Source organism: Phycodurus eques, chromosome 16 (genome assembly GCF_024500275.1).
Source record: "Phycodurus eques isolate BA_2022a chromosome 16, UOR_Pequ_1.1, whole genome shotgun sequence".
Classification (NCBI taxonomy): Eukaryota; Metazoa; Chordata; class Actinopteri; order Syngnathiformes; family Syngnathidae; genus Phycodurus; species Phycodurus eques.
In genome coordinates, this window is record NC_084540.1 from 14,144,125 (window position 1) to 14,161,605 (window position 17,481).

A 17,481-nucleotide genomic window follows, 5' to 3' on the forward strand; every position below is an offset into this window, starting at 1 on the left:
ACCTCTCTCACCAATGCTCTTCTCCACCGATTGCTTAGTTTGGCCGGACGGCCAGGTCTAGGAAGGGTTCTGGTCATCTCAAACGTCTTCCATTTAAGGATTATGGAGGCCACTGTGCTCTTAGGAACCTTAAGTGCAGCATTTTTTTTTTTAACCTTGGCCAGATCTGTGCCTTGTCATAGTTCTGTGTCTGAGCTCTTCAGGCAGTTCCTTTGACCTTATGATTCTCATTTGACATGCACTGTGAACTGTAAGGTATTAAATAGACAGGTGTGGGGCTTTCCCAATCAAGTCCAATCAGTATAATCAAACACAGCTGGACTCCAATGAAGGCGTAGAACCATCTCAAGTATGATCAGAAGAAATGGACAGCACCCGAGTTAAATATGAGTGTCACAGCAAAGGGTCTGAATACTTATGGCTGTGTGATATTTCAGTTTTCTTTTTTAATAAATCTGCAAAAAATTCAACAATTAATTTTTTTTCTGTCAATATGGGGTGCTGTGTGTCCATTAATAAGGACAAAAAAATAACTTAAATGATTTTAGCCAATGGCTGCAATGTAACAAAGAGTGAAAAATATAAGTCCGTACCCACTGTATATTTGGAAGAGCTGCCTTTCCCCCCTACCAAAAAAGCCCTTCCGTTTGATATTTTAGATGGAGCCTCCTACTCTGTTTTAATTTCTAGATCCAATCTGTGATAGAAGCATCATTCGCCACAAGTGAGTCCAAAACGAGGAAGCAAACCGAAGCTTTCCCGACTTGTTCAATCTCTGACCAACTTTTTGGAAATCCCTTTCTCATTTCTTCATGACGGACACGCAGCACAGCAGCTAAATGAGTGGGCAGAGCATAATTGTGTCATCACAAAGACGGCTGACGATAGCGCGGGCAACAGTGGGGAAGCAGGTAGGAAAATGTCCACACTTTTTCTTGTGCAGTTTGTATTTAGTTCATATTTAACACACTCTGACAAGGAGTGATCCAAATACCATACGACTTTAAGAACCATTTGTGCAACTCTTAGCAGAGAAAATGCACATGAATGAATAAATAAATAAATAAATAAATTAAGTGCCTTATTCTGTATTGGTCAAATATATATAATATATGGGGGAAACAATATCTTAATCAAGGCTGTACCAAGAATGTAAACCAAAGTCATATTCATTTTAAGCACTAATGAAACGGAGATGTGGATTATTCTGATTTTACCTGCATTATTGTAGACTCTTTATGCTTTTTAACGTCCAGTCTGAGTTTTAGCTGATTTTTTGACACATAAGTACAAATGAATCATGACTTTTGTACTCTTTCTGTTTTGGACCTTATTGGCCTTTAGTCATGAAGTCACTTTATTGGAAATATGGTCTCATTCAGAGCAAGTTTCAGATTTCAGAGGTCTGCATGCTTGAGCGTCATCTTCCAACAAAGCAACAAGCCCACTGATTGGTTGCCTTCTGTGATGACATATGGTACTTTGTTTTCAGATTAATGTACATTTAGGTTTGGGTTAAAACAAGTCACTTTACAGGGCGACTTTAGACATTTGTGTACTTCCAGCATATGTATAGGTGTTACCATTCTGTTCTAATATAGCCAACATGCCATCTACTCACAATAGCCTCATAGTTTATTAATCGGTTTCTTCATACATCCAGTAAGTGTTGATTTTTCACGTTAGTTGTCAAGATACATTGTTTTAGGGCAGAGAACTGATTTGTATGAAGTGGACATTGTCACATTCTTTCAGCAGACAGAGATTGGCGCCGGCAGGGATGAAAGCATTAGTTAGTGTCTTCGCTCACAGGCGTACATTATAACTTCTTCACTGCTTTATTGCGCTTATTTTGCTGACACGACTGTCATTTGTGCTGACAGCATTGCACCTACCACTGCTATTATATCTCGTCGGGATGCAGTGTGTTAGTGCTTGATGTGTCAGTCCATGATAAAGTAAAAGAAATAATTGTTGTAATTACTTCGTCTCTGTTTTCATTCCACCCACTTGTGTTGAGAAGAATCTAATGCAGAACAAACTCCCCCTCGTTTGCCTTCTGTATTCTTGAGATAAAGTTACTGAACAGGGTTATGGCGATCAGAGGGAAGCAAGTTTATTGCTGTTGCTGGGAACAGATGAAATATTTGTAACAGCATTTGCGACAGTTTATCTCAGTGTTCCTACATTGTTTGCAAGCTGATATTTTGGTCTAGGCGGTGGCACATTTTCAAGTTTCATTTTGAGAGACCCCTGTATTTGATTTTGTTTTGTCTTTTTTCTTGTGTTCTGTTCTCTGTTTTTTTTTTAATTATTTTCAATTTACTCATAGTAATTTCTTTCAGGTAGTTGCTAGACCTTCTACAATAAGGGTATCTTATGGAGGGTTTATAGATTGGTTATCAATGTTTAATGTTTAATAAAGATGTAATATATTGCAGTAAGTCATTTTAAATCTAAGCATAGCAGTATCTTAAATATACAGTACCTAAAAGTGAGCAAACATCTAATGTTGTAAAGTTGTTAATAAATGTATGTGCTTATAACATGATCATTAACCTACAGAGAAAAAAGAACGTTATACCCTTACTGAAGGAAATATATTTGTTACCAAAAACATTATAAAGTGCATCTGCGTATTTCCGCAATTTAACATTCGCAAATTGACCCATTTCCATGTATTTTTTTAACCTAACCCCCGTTGTTTACGGAAACCCCCACTTACTCACATTGTAGCGCGAGTGCCTCGTTGTCGCAGCATGGAAGAGCCGTGCCCCGACCCGATGGGCTATTTTCCAGCCACCGGAGGCTTTAAGCGGATATACTGTTTTATCTCGGTCAAAACATGTAATTATGTGTAGGCATAAGAAAGATGGATGCTAGAAGAGGAAGTGGCAGGCATTTTTTCTGGGTTGTAATAGTGGTGTTTGATAGAAAGTTGACAGCTGAGCAGGGCGTGGCCAACGGCTTGATTCTTAAAAATGTTGTACCCTCATTTTACATACTTTTTCGAATATGTTTTTCCCCTAATCATTAAATTTTGGCAAGGTTGTATTGACAATGTGTAAGAGTATGTTTCATACAGAACATAATGGAGACAGCGGGTCATTCCACTCTCTCTTCCACCTGTCTGTCCTTCTTTGTTGAGCATAGAAATGTTCCAAAGTGAAATCATGCATGCACACGATGATCCCCATTCTCCAATGTCAGATTTGGTTTCAAGCAAAAACCCCATGTGATGCGCATCCATTGCAGCCTCCGCTGGCATTTCTCATGTGTCCTCGCATGCACCACCAGTCACTGTGAGATGCGGCCTCACAGGATCGCAGAAACTCACTGAAGCTCTGCGGGAAGCTTTAAAACATTTCATAGCGCTAAATGGAGGACTGGCTTAAGTGTGGACATCAGTCAAGCGAGGGTGAAAATGTTGCCTGCTGCATTTAAGGATAGTCAGCCTTTTATCAGTTTATGTGCTAATTGCCTCTGCATAACAGCATAACAGACCTTCAAGCCATCCATTTGTACAACACATTTTGTCTGAAGGCAACCTATAAACTTTAATTAGGGTTGTGTGTTTTGCTTTTTCTTTGGCTTTTTTTTTTTTTTTTCCCCATCACCGTTATTCCAAAACCCGGGCTGACATTCTGCATGATGCCCAAAACACCTCAGCATACCTCACTGGAGCTCACTTCAGCACCAAATATGCTCCTTTGGCTTTATCTTTGTATGATTAGTCACAATTGTTCCAAAATATTCAGCAACCTCCAGTAGAGTGAAGAATGTTAGAAGATAAATTATGTGAAGTAAACTGAGTCACATTCAAAGCAGTAAGACTCCATTATCACAATTTATTTCATCACTTGGAATCAAAGTTAATGGTGTTGCATTGTTTCCCCCCCCCCCCCCCCCCCGCCATTTAGAGCACCTGTAACTTGTTTTTTACACTTGTGTGACCAAGATGTGAACATTTTGATGTCTTACTGACAGTAGTTAACTTATTTTTGCATTTTGATGGCTACAGTTCTACCCTGGAACAGATTATTTAAATTTTTTCTATGGGAACAATTATTTGAAAACCAAAAATATCTTAATAAGTGGGGATTGTTTTCCATCTTAGAGTTTCTACTGTAATCTCATCCAAAAAAATAAAAACATAAAAATAAAAAGATAACAAATGCAGCATTGTAGCTCAAAGGAGTAGCATCATGTTTGAGAATTTATGTGCCCCTTAAACTAGTCAAATAAAATGACATTACTCTCAGCATGCTCACTATTAGGAAAGCAGATACTGGAAATCCTGGGCAGAGAGATCTGTTCACCACATAGTAGACAAAGGACAAGGACAGTTTCTAAGAGCAGTCAAAGTCAGACAGACACACATTAAGCAGCATTAAACGGATGAGAAAAGAGACAGAAAACAAGCTTAATAAAGTCATTTGGAGGTCCATGAGGAAACCATCTTCATGCTAATGCTAATCAACGACAACCTGCTTCATATCTTACAAATGAATCGAACACTTTACATTTATAGTGGAGGAAGGCTGGTGAAAATGATTACTTTGCTCCAATTGTCCAGTCAAGCAAAATGGGCTTGAGGGGAACCTTTTTCATGCTACATCTCTTCGAGTCTGGCAGGAAAATAAATAAATGAATAAAGAAAACCTATAGCAATTGGAACTTTTATTCTGTGGATCATGTATGAATTAGTTTCGGTGCTTTATGCAGCAATAAGGCACTGAAATCACACTGTGCATATTAATTAGTACATTAACATTTTTCACTTCACCAGAAGAGAAACAATTAAAAGCTAAAGGCAGTTAGAGGGGCAAATTATTGATGGACCTAAAAACAAATTTCAGCCTGCCACTCACTGATAAGATACTGGCAGTCTTGTCTAAATGCAGTAGGCATTTGAACTATGCTCATTTTAATGGCTGTGCTCCTGGGAAAACTACTACATCTATCGCGTTGCCCCCTCTGGTGTGCATGCCTTAGCCTGACAGAGGCAGCAGTGTGACATATTGTAGGGAGAGTTAATTCAAAGAAGCAGTAGACTATAGGCTTCTTTATACTCACTGCGACCATCCCGCGCGCACTTTGCCTTTATACACGAGCACAACCCACACACGCAGTTTTGAAAATGTACTGCAGTACTCCTCCAAGTCGGGGGTGTCGCTACGGCTGGTGTTGGCTAGGACGCCACATGGTGGAGCTTCCGCTGCATTTGTTGGCCATTCCGATAGCTGTTTTTACTTTCCTTTCCGTAACAAGGAACAAAGTAACAACAATGGCGACCGTGGAACAGTGTCTGCTAGAACAAATGGACCTAGATGACCAGATGATACGTTTAATTAGGCTGCAAAACCTATCAAGAAGGAGGCGGCGTACGTGGTATGTGGAACCAAGGGGCACGCTGAGTACGTCATCACAGCATGTGACTACAACGGACCAATCACGAGAGATGATCTCTGTGGCATTCTACGCGCAGCAACAATTTTTGCCGTGTGAGCGTCAAGTGTTGCATAGGCACAATGCGTCGGTCACGTGATGCAATGCGGGCGATGTCGGCCGCGCAAACGCAGGACTATAAAGAGGCCTTAAAGAGTATCCAACTAAACTAAAGCTAAAGCTAAACTCCAGCAGTTGTAATTATTTTCACAGAGGAGTCTGGTTAGAGCGTCTGCCTCACAGTTCTGAGGACTTGGGTTCAATCCCCGGCCCTACCTGTGTGGAGTTTGCATGTTCTCCCCGTGCATGCTTGGGTTTTCTCCGGGCACTCCGGTTTCTTCCCACATCCCAAAAACTTGCATGGTGGGTTAATTGAAGTCTCTAAATTGCCCCTAGATGTGAATGTGAGTGCGAATGGTTGTTTGTTTATGTGTGCCCTGCGATTGGCTGACAACCAGTTCAGAGTGTACCCCGCCTCCTGCCCAATGATAGCTGGGATGGGCTCCAGCACTCCCGCGACCCTTGTGAGAATAAGCTGCTCAGAAAATGGATGGATGGATGGAGTCTGGAAGGTACTGTAGTCAAGAGTCAGGTGCTTCTGTTAGGGACTTCCCTCATCCAGTTTGCTCCATGACAGCTCAGAGATCTGCTCTTATCTCCTTGGGGTCTACCATTAAGAGAGTTATTTTCTCACAAAGTTCAATTCACTCTTTTTGATAATTTTTTCATGCACATGGGCCAGAGAGATACTGTATTTCTTAATGTAGTGACCTGGGGTGTTTATTTTTCCATCCTCTCAGGGTCAGGTAATGGTTTGAGTCTTTGGAGTCATTTGGGAATGTCCTGGAACGTTTCTGACACATTTTGTATGTGCTGAATACCCCTAACAAGTTAAGAAGAACCAGTCGCTTCCTATGGACTTGCTATGTTACCAAAAGATGTGAAAGTGAGGGAATTGTTACACTGAGGTGGCTTCTGAGTACGTACAGTAGGTGCCTTGCTTAAAGTTATCTTGGCAGGGCACAGAAAACAAATTAACCTCTTTGTCAGCAAAAAACAGACTTAGTCTGTCCGTCAAAGATGGAAACATTTCTTCTAATCTGAGGCTCACACATGCATGAATTTGTGATAATTAGGGAACACTGAGTGTCTTAGTCACGACTAATAATGTGATCATCATGAAGCTGTGTGTATGTTTACTGTCTTCAAAATAACTAAATTTTGTGACTCTTACTGTACTCCCGCACACCCTTTATGTCATCAATTTCCTGATGCACACTTGGCCGCGTCACATTCGAGAAGAGTAAGAGGCCTTTTTAACGTAGCTGATAGACTGTAAATACCCACTTTCAGCAAGGGGTTGAGAAAGCGAGAAAATGCAAAAAGATGTGGATAGTGCAACTGCTTAATCAGCCACATTAAGCCATCAATCTTGTAAATTCCCTTTTAATTATGAGCCGTGCCTCCTAACCCCTGCCTTTTAAACCAAGTCACAACCAATACTTTTTTTTTTTTTTTGGCTATTATGAGATCATCTATTGGGACTTGAGTAGACAATCTGAAAGGTTGTATCAGTTCATCTCTTTGCAAGAAGGTTGTTTTAGTTTGTTTTCATGTTTTCTACACAAGTGCTCTTTGCCAAAGGAGTATTAAAAAGTGTAAATTATAATAAATTTTCTATGTCAAAGTAAAATCTGATTTAATGTAATAACTATAAACTCAATTTAATGGTCATATCTGTATTTGACAGCAATGACGAAAGCGAAAAGGGACATTTATTATCATAACCACAATCTCAACCACTTCTAGAGACATATTTTATACTCGGTACACCTTTATGAATCATAATCTATTGTTCTCATAGTAAGGGTCTCATGGTGTGCAAATGGATAAAATGTTTACTATATAAAATGGAAAAGCTCAAGACAACCTTCAATTATATATAAAGCCATGCTTTAGTTTGGTGTTGTTGATGACAAAGCCATCTAAGACGAGGAACTAAACCTCTTTTAAACTTTGTTACCAGACTAAAAGAGATAAAATGCGAGGCTTAGCTGTCTGAAAAAGAAGGCAGGCAACAACTAAAGCAGAATGAGTGATACTTCAGCTAAAAAGACAAGAAGATCAAGGACACAACAAGGCTGAACAACTGGCAAGTGAAAAACACTCATGATGAGAGATGAGTCCAAGCTGGGTAGATACAAAGCAAAGGCGTAATCGGATTGGACAAAATACACTAGCAGGACGACAATGTAAAGTCACAGGGCACCAAGATAGAATGCTTTACTAGAGGGGACCAAGCATAAAAAACAAAATGAGAATCATATTTCAAAATAATGAACAATTATCTAAATAGGGTTAAGGAACATTTTGAGCAATATTAGAACAGTCAGAAAGATTTAAGGTTGCAGCTTTCTCCTCAAATCCACAAAAACCAATTATGAGGTCCAAATCTTGTCTCCATAAGAATTAATCTAAAGGAGAGAGTTAACTATGTGTGATAATGAATATGGAATATGCTAATCCTTTTTCTGTGCAATTTCTTTTTGACTGTTATTGTTTTGATGAGTATTTCAGAAACTTGGAAACCCTTCCTTTAACATCCTTTGCGAAGGCTAGCCCTTCTTTTGGAATAAGTGTTGAAAATGTTTTAATAAAAGCAAAACACGTGCAGGTAATCCACATTTTGATGTCATGCATGATGACAATTTGACGTCTGAGTTTTTGTTCGACTCTGTATATTTTCCCATTATTCTTTCGGTCAATTTGAAACCCGAGTGTTCAAAATTGGAGGTTCCACTGCATTCATACGCACATAGCAGGCAACTCTCCATCTGTTGTTATGCTTGAGCTTCTGGACTAAGCAGAAAATGAACTGTATTTCCACGATAGGCTAATGCAATAATTCTAGAGTATAACTATGAATTACATCTGATGTAGAGATACAAAATAACCAAAATTGTGAGACAGTCCAAAGAGTTATGTTCTGTAGCTGATGGGAATTAAACCATAGTTTGGTGACAATTTGTTACGCATGCAAACCAAGTGAATGAGAAAGAGCGAGCGAGACATGCCCCATATGCAACCAATCCGACATGTTACATAAGCTGACCCAGTGTTATAATCAGATCAGTATGGTTCAAAAACCCAATCCAGAAGCCAGTGGAAAACAACAGCACTTCAGAAAGCATAAGAAAATATATTCTTACATACACTTTCTTCCCATAGGAATTTTGCAGATCCTCAGCAGGCTTTGGGGGGGTTCTTTGACTGGCTTCGTTTGTCCTGAATATTGTATACGGAGAGTGTGTATTGGAAATCTATGATGCATATTTCATGCACACTGTGATCGTTGCTCACTATTCCCAAGTAAGAACAGAGGTGGGGGTTGCTTGGAAAGCATAGTATCAGAGACCTGCTGTAATGTGTGTGTGTATATGTGTCAGTTTAAATGTGCACGTGTGCCCACTGACTGCTTGTCACATCCCGTATATGCCCTTCACAGGACTTTTCTGTTATTCATGATAACAAAAGCTACCACTGGGATCTCCTGTGTAAACACACTGTACTCCCAGCTTCTGTTCGACTCAGATCTTCAGTTTGTTTCGCACACGCACACACACACGCACACACACACACTCACACTCACACTCACACTAGGGGTTGACCCAATTAGACGACTCATCGACGAGTTGACTTTACGAAACCGCATCGCAGTGTTTAAAGCTTGAAGTGGACTAATCGCTAATCACATTTCTGGTCTTCCAGTCAGCCAATTTACAGAGGAATTACGACTTGCCCATCTGTTTCCGTCGCTGGACTATAACGCTCTGCGGAGCAGGAACATGTTCAGCCAACGAGTCTTCATACGGCTGGGAAAGTGCTGGTTTTGGATGCGGTTAGCCTCGCTAGCTTCAGCTAGTCTGATTGACACTAATCTAAAAATATTCATACCGGCAGGACCACAGGAAAGGCGTTGAGGAACCAGCGGTGGGAAGTGAAGCTCCATCTTCGCAGACAAAATAAGACCCTGGGTTTGTTAAAGAGAAATGTGCTGGGCTTCCACTAGTTTCAGCAACTACGTTTAGCGTAATGGTGACTGCATTTTTTTTTTTTTATCATTTGTCTTTATTTGTTGTCCTTGGAAATAAGTCTTTGAGTAAAACAACACCGAAACACAACAAATTGGGGACCACAGTACTTTGTTGAAAAATTATCAATGACGTTATCGATTAAGGACGACATTTTCCCTCACCCGGACGTGGGTCACCAAGACCCTGCTTTGAAGACAGGCCTGGAGGTGGGGCTTGACGGCGAGTGCCTGGTGGCTAGGCCTGCACCCAGGGGGGCCGTCCGGGCACAGACCAAAAGGATACCGTAAGTCCCTCTTCCCATGGGTTCACCATTTGTGGGAGGGGCCAAGGGGGTCAAGTGCAAAATGAGTTGGGTGGCAGTTGAAGACAGGGACCTTTGTGCTGGGGAGCGCCGCCACTGGTGACTCCCTTTTTCTACTGGGGGATTTCAATACTCATGTTGGCAATGACAGTGGGACCTGGAAGTGAGTGATTGGGAGACATAAGGGTGTCCACATGCTCTTGGACACCCTAGTTTGATGGTCGTGTCATTGGACTTGCGGCCGCATGTCTTGGACACTCAAGTGAAGAGAGGGACGGAGCTGTCAACCGATCACCACCTGGTGGTGTGTTGGTTCTGATGGTAGAGGAAGATGCCGGTCCAATTTGGTAGGCCCAAACGTATTATGAGGGTCTGCTGGTAACGTCTGGCAAAAAACTGTGGCCAGCTGTCCAATCTTCATAATTTTATGTTTTATTTTTATTTTTTGGCACGTTGACTGGTTTAGATATATTATTTCAATACACCCATCGAAAATCAGTTTATTCATTTACAACAATGAAATCTTGTGTGGTATTCAATGTGCAAATATACATTGAGAACGCATGTTTCATATTTATCTGACAAACACCAGAAAATCAGTGTTTACATCACTGACGTATTACGCACTCACACACACACACGCACGCACACACACACACACAGTGACGATGCAGTCAAGGCAACAATACCACAATATCCATGGAAATCGACTATGATCTCTCTCTCTCTCTCTGATTCCCTGTTCTGCTATTTCAGATGCCTTGTTATTTGTTTTGTCTAAAGTTTAGGAAACCAAACATTTGCACAGAATTTTATTGAAGTGCACAGTGAGCTCCAAGTCCTGCTCCAGTGTGTGCCACTAACGTGTATGTGTTCACTGTGATGGGTAAAATGCAGAGGACAAATTTCGTGTGCATGCTTTCATGTTCATGAAAATAAAAAGTGATTCTTCTTCTTCTTCTTCTTCTTGAATTGGCGCATATCAGTTTTATATTGGGTACAGAAACCCTACTGGAAATCATTGTGTTCTAAAAAGAAAATCAGCACTTTTTACCTGACTGACTACTGATAATTTATATATTCATTTAGTCAATTTAGACTACTGGGAAACAGAGCTGTGTCATTTATCATCACAGTATGTTTCTGTCCTGTGATTTCTATGAGTTCACATGCTGTGCAAAGTACAGTCTTTTATAAGCGTGGGATTCATGTATTTAGTGCTTTTTGGGGGGGAATGCAATCTGAAAATAAGGCCCATTTAAGCATGACTGCTTGTCCACAGGACAAGCTTGCGAATACATTTGTTATAGTCAGTCACGATGTGAGATGCTAAACCTTGTCCTTAAAAGTTCTCTCTTTATTTCATTAATTCATTCATTCATCTTCCGTTCCACTTATCCTCACTAGGGTCGCGGGCGTGCTGGAGCCTATCACAGCTATCACACCCCGCCTTTCGCCCGAAGCCCCCTGAACTGGTCGCCAGCCAATCGCAGGGCACATAAAAACAAACAACCATTCACATTCACACCTACGGACAATTTAGAGTCTTCAATTAACCTACCATGCATGTTTTTGGGAAGTGGGAGGAAACCAGAGTGCCCGGAGAAAACCCAGGCAGGCGGGGAAAACATGCAAACTCCACACAGGCGGGGCCAGGATTTGAACTCCGGTCCTCAGAACTGTGCGGCAGATGCGTTGACCAGTCGTTCACCGTGCCGCTTCTCTCTTTATTTATCTAACATTTTATATGGAGTAAGATGGTAAAGATGTGAAATATATTGATTGGATTTTTTGAGGACTTACTATTCCCTCTGCATAATTTTATATAGAACTGCACATTTTTTTTTAATACAACATGGAAGCTGCCTATTCTCAAGCGATTTTAACATTACATTTTCATTTTAACAGCATTTTACAGTGGACAACATATTCTTATGTATTTCCAATTCCTAATTATTTTCCAGTCGTGTTGACATATTGAGTACATTTTCTTTGGAATGCTCGGTTGGTGGGAAACATATTAATGCGGTCACGCAGGAAGTCACATACTTCTTCTCCCGCCTGGAAATAGTAGTGCGTGTTCTACGGGATACAGCAGCCAATCATAGCTCAGCGCCGTGTGTCCTTGAGCCAGTAATTTTGGAGCGGGGCATGTCCTGCCTGAAACTATGTGGGAATCCTAATAATGCATCGGCCACTCATAAAAACAGTTTCCAAACCACCACTCTGTGCGACACTTGAGTTGGGACTATTCGTGCCGCCTTTAAAGGGGATGAAAGAAGCGGCTTCAATTGGACAGGAAGTAAGCTGTGGTGACTCCCCCACCAGCGCAGACATCCCATTTTTAAATGCGCTTGGGGTGCGCCCGTCCAAAAATTACCAAAGTTCCTCACAGAGTCATTCCAAGCGCATCACATGTTTTGCACTAGACAGGAAAATAGAACCCAAGGTGTTTATTCCAGTGAAAGCCATTACAAAATTGTGTATATACAGAATAAAGGGTTTTCAAAAGGATCCAGCCGAGGGTGTTTTGTTGACAATGGCTCATTAATTTCCTTGCTATTTGCTACATTGTGTTCCAATTGTGAAATTTGTATGGATAAACGTCACACAATCTAAGTCTTTTTGACTTTGTCCTGTTGATTCTCCTGGTGCTTTCTTTGCTTTGTGAGGCAGCTAAGAGCTCTGGAATGAAAAGACCGGTGAAAGATTCATGTACAATATTATTGTATGCTTTGGAGCGATCATGATTGCCCCCACTAAATTTTGCTTTACAGCAAGAGAAATATCCTTTTGTTGTAACTCAATTCAGTAGATCTATGTGGCGCACTTGCTTTGGAGGTTCACTTTATTTTATTTATTTTTTTTCCCACGTGAAGTTTTATGAAGCATGTCTGTGTGTTTTTGTGCTTTGGAAGAAAAATGGGTAACAACATCAAACAGTAAAAGTAATTGCAGCAGTAGTTTCCTGGTATTTCGCCAATACAGTTTATCTTCATATGAAATGTGACTCTTTATTCATTGTACTTAAAAATAATAATAACAACAATACAACCCCAATTCCAATGAAGTTGGGACGTTGTGTTAAACATAAATAAAAACAGAATACAACGATTTGCAAATCATGTTCAACCTATATTTAATTGAATACACTACAAAGACAAGATATTTAATGTTCAAACTGATAAACTTGATTGTTTTTAGCAAATAATCATTAACTTAGAATTTTATGGCTGCAACACGTTCCAAAAAAAGCTGGGACAGGTGGCAGAAAAGACTGAGACAGTTGAGGAATGCTGATCAAACACCTGTTTGGAACATCCCATAGCTGAACAGGCTAATTGGGAACAGGTGGGTGCCATGATTGGGTATAAAAGGAGCTTCCCTGAATTGCTCAGTTATTCACAAGCAAAGATGGGGCGAGGTTCACCTCTTTGTAAGCAAGTGCATGAGAAAATAGTCGAACAGTTTAAGGACAATGTTCCTCAACGTACAATTGCAAGGAATTTAGGGATTTCATCATCTACGGTCCATTATATCATCAAAAGTTTCAGAGAATCTGGAGAAATCACTGCATGTAAGCGGCAAGGCCGAAAATCAGCATTGAATGCCCGTGACCTTCGATCCCTCAGGCGGCACTGTATCAAAAAACGACATCAATGTGTAAAGGATATCACCACATGGGCTCAGGAACACTTCAGAAAACCAATGTCAGTAAATACAGCACGGCGCTACATCCGTAAGTGCAACTTAAAACTCTACTATGCAAGGCAAAAGCCATTTATCAACAACACCCAGAGATGCCGCCGGCTTCTCTGGGCCCGAGCTCATCTGAGATGGACTGATGCAATGTGGAAAAGTGTTCTGTGGTCTGACGAGTCCACATTTCAAATTGTTTTTGGAAATTGTGGACGTCGTGTCCTCCGAGCCAAAGAGGAAAAACTGTTATGGACGCAAAGTTCAAAAGCCAGCCTCTATGATGGTATGGGGCTGTGTTAGTGCCAATGGCATGGGTAACTTACACATCTGTGAAGGCACCATTAATGCTGAACGGTATATACAGGTTTTGGAGAAACATATGCTGCCATCCAACCAACGTCTTTTTCATGGACGCCCCTGCTTATTTCAACAAGACAATACCAAACCACATTCCGCACGTGTTACAACAGCATGGCTTCGTGGAAAAAGAGTGCAGGTACTAGACTGGCCTGCCTGCAGTCCAGACCTGTCTCCCATTGAAAATGTGTGGCGCATTATGAAGCGTAAAATACGACAATGGAGACCCCGGACTGTTGAACAGCTGAAGCTGTACATCAAGCAAGAATAGGAAGGAATTCCACATACAAAGCTTCAACAATTAGTGTCCTCAGTTCCCAAACTTTATTGAATGTTGTAAAAAGAAAAGGTGATGTAACACAGTGGCAATTCAGTGAAGCTCCTTTTATACCCAATCATGGCACTCATCTGTTCCCAATTAACCTGTTCACCTGTGGGATGTTCCAAACAGGTGTTTGATGAGCATTCCTCAAATTTCTCAGTCTTTTTTGCCACCTGTCTGTCCCAGCTTTTTTGGAACGTGTTGTAGCCATAAAATTCTAAGTTAATGATTATTTGCGAAAAACAATAAAGTTCATCAGTTTGGCCATTAATTATCTTGTCTTTGTAGTGTATTCAATTAAATATAGGTTGAACAAATCATTGTATTCTGTTTTTATTTGTTTAACACAATGTCCCAACTTCATTGGAATTGGGGTTGTAGAAATTGCTTTGAATAATACCAAGTGTGTTTGCACAGAGTGCAGTACATGCGGATACTCTTTTGTTCTTTAATGAAACAAGTTAGTCAGACTTTACTTACTTTTCTCCGTTCCCCTGTTATAGTAGATAAATACAGAAAAACAACAATTAAGTGACCAACCGCACGTACACTCTCACAAGATAAACTGTGACTCGTTTAATATTAAAATAACTTCCTGGGACTATTAAGTATCTCTTCACCAGAAGGATTACAGTTCTTCAGTAGGCAAACAAGCGAGTTGCTTCAGACTTTGCACATTCACGGACAAGATCATAATGAGCTCTCATTCCATTTCCTCTCACCTAATTGCCTCTGTGGAATTCTTCATGGTACCATTCTAAGAATTGGTGTTATTAAAAAGTTTGGCTTTACAGTATTTTTATAGGTACAAGACACACACACACACACACGCACACACACACACACATTGTAAGTGGACCACTAAATGAGGACTTGTTCCTCGTCTGAGACCTAGCCCTGTGCTATTTTCAACCTAAAGAATCATGTCAGGGTTAAATTATCTAGGTAGCCTAGAATGTGAGCACACTCGTGGAAAGCAAATAGGCAATGGTTGGTTCAAAGATATTACAGTGGTGTCTTCCACCAGCCCCCCCCCCCCCCCCAAAAACAAATATTTTTCAAATTAATTTTTTTTTTTTGCACTGAACAATATTGTATTGTATAAAATAACATTTGCTCTCCACGTAAACTGCAAACCTGGAAAATATGAGCACAAAACATGATGATATCTAATGTATTCTCCCATCTTCTGTGGGGTCTATTGGCAGTTGGCAATGGTGCATTAGTACAACCGACTGATATTGTCCTTCCACTGGAAAGAACCCAGTAATCCATGCCTTCATTACATTTGGATTACTGTAATGCACTTTATTTTGGAGTCAGCCAGTCTTCCCTGAAACATGTTCTGTTGACTAAAAATGCTCCTGCTCACCTCCTAACTGAAACATGTAAGCGGGAACACATAACAATGATCCAAGATTCTTTTATTAACTTTAAAATCTCTAAATTGTTTTTCCCCGCCTTACCTCGCTGAGCTACTCCATCCCTATACCACTGCCCGATGCCTCAAGTCAGCTGATCAGCTGCTTCTTGAAGTACTGAGGTTTAGGCTGAAGCTCAGAGGTGGTAGGGCCAGTTTCGTTCCTGGTCCTACGCTGTGGAAAGACTTCCCTCTACACATTAGAGAGGCCCCCTCGCTGTCTACTTTTCAAACCTGTCTTAAAAACCATTGTATTCTTTAGCTTTCAACTCTGCTTAAGACTGACCACTTGTTTTTGTGATTTTCTTTTCTTTTTTCTTTTTTGTTATTTTATTGTTTTAATTGGTTATCTTAAATTGTATTTATTTCTTAATTGTGATTATTATCTGTGTAAAGCACTTTTATTTAGAGCTGTGGTTGTATTTAAAGTTGAATTAAGTTGAGGAAACAGCGGGACGGTGGACGACTGGTTAGCACATCTGCCTCACAGTTCTGAGGACCCGGGTTCAAATCCGGCCTCGTCTGTGTGCCGTTTGCATGTTCTCCCCATGCCGGCGTGGGTTTTCTCTGGGTACTCCGGTTTCCTCCTACATCCCCAAAACATGCGTGGTAGCTTGATTGAAGACTCTAAATTGCCCGTAGGTGTGAATGTGAGTGCGAATGGTTGTTTGTTTCTGTGTCCTGCGATTGGCTGGCGACCGGTTCAGGATGTACCCCGCCTCTCGCCCGCAGTTAGCTGGAATAGGCTCCAGCAGCCCGCGACCCTAGTGAGGATAAGTGGTAAAGAAAATGGATGGATGGAAACAATGTGTATTATATTATAAGTCAGAGCATTCGCTGATAACTGCTTATAAAACAGCGACTAAATGGATTATCACAATATAAACATGCACCCATAGTGGCTGTGGGAAATATAGGGATGACATTAAAAAACAAAAACATGCATTGTAGGTTAACTGAAGACTCTAAAATGTCCGTAGGTGTGAATGTAAGTGCAAATGGTTGTTTGTTTATATTGTATGTGCCCTGCGATTGGCTGGCGACCAATTCAGGGTGTACACCGCCTCTCGCCCAGAGTCAGCCGAGATAGGCAACAGCACGCCTGCGACGCTAGTGAGGATAAGCGGTGCAGAAAATGAATGGATGGAAGTTGAGGAATCCGATCCTAATTGATAGCAGCCCGATGTTGTGAAGTTTGCTGGGGGCATCTAGTGATTGGGAGTCCGAGGCGCATTCGAATCAAAAAATTTAGCTCGTATCTAAAGATGACGGCACAACTGTATAATTTAGATTTAATGAAAGTATAATATCAGCATTTATAACAAACACTGTATTAAATCACTCCAGGTAGGTACATCTCATTCTACACAACAGTAGAATGTCCCTCTTGGAATTATTGTATTGGACATGCACTTTAGTGTTGTTGTGCAGTGTTAGTGGTGAGTGCACGGCATTGACTGATAGTGGCACCGCTACTCTGCAGGCTACATGGGTCAGGAAGCAGAGTGGTCGTAATTGCTCCTGATGAGCTGCTTGCCACCTTGTTTGGAAGCTTCCACCATCAGTGTGTGACTGAATGTGTGTGCAAATGTGTTGACGAGGTAGTTAGAACACCTAGGTGCTATATGCTGTAAATTAACCCATTTGCAGACCTGAATAACTCTCATTATTATCTGATGCTCAGGCAGCGTCATTGTGGTTCATTACTAATGTTCCCCTAATTGTGATCTGTAAAGAAAAACTTCGAACAGGAAGGATTTTCAAATCTGAACTGTGGGATACTTTGCTACTAAGCAGAATGTCAAGCATACTGTACTTGTCAGCTGGTTCCTTTTATTAC

General features: G+C 40.8%; 1 protein-coding gene across 2 annotated transcripts in view; it reads left to right on the forward strand.

The window, feature by feature from the left end:
• The window catches only part of LOC133415390 (protein phosphatase 1 regulatory subunit 29), a 71,141-nt gene that overhangs the window by 22,425 nt on the left and 31,235 nt on the right, over positions 1-17,481 (forward strand). The window contains exon 1 of one of the 2 annotated variants that reach the window (XM_061701413.1): positions 9,743-9,825. The exons of the other annotated variant lie outside the window; for it this stretch is intronic. The gene's annotated coding sequence lies outside the window, so the exon portion shown is untranslated. Of the gene's footprint in view, positions 1-9,742; positions 9,826-17,481 lie in introns of those variants that run through there. 2 annotated transcript variants of the gene reach the window in all.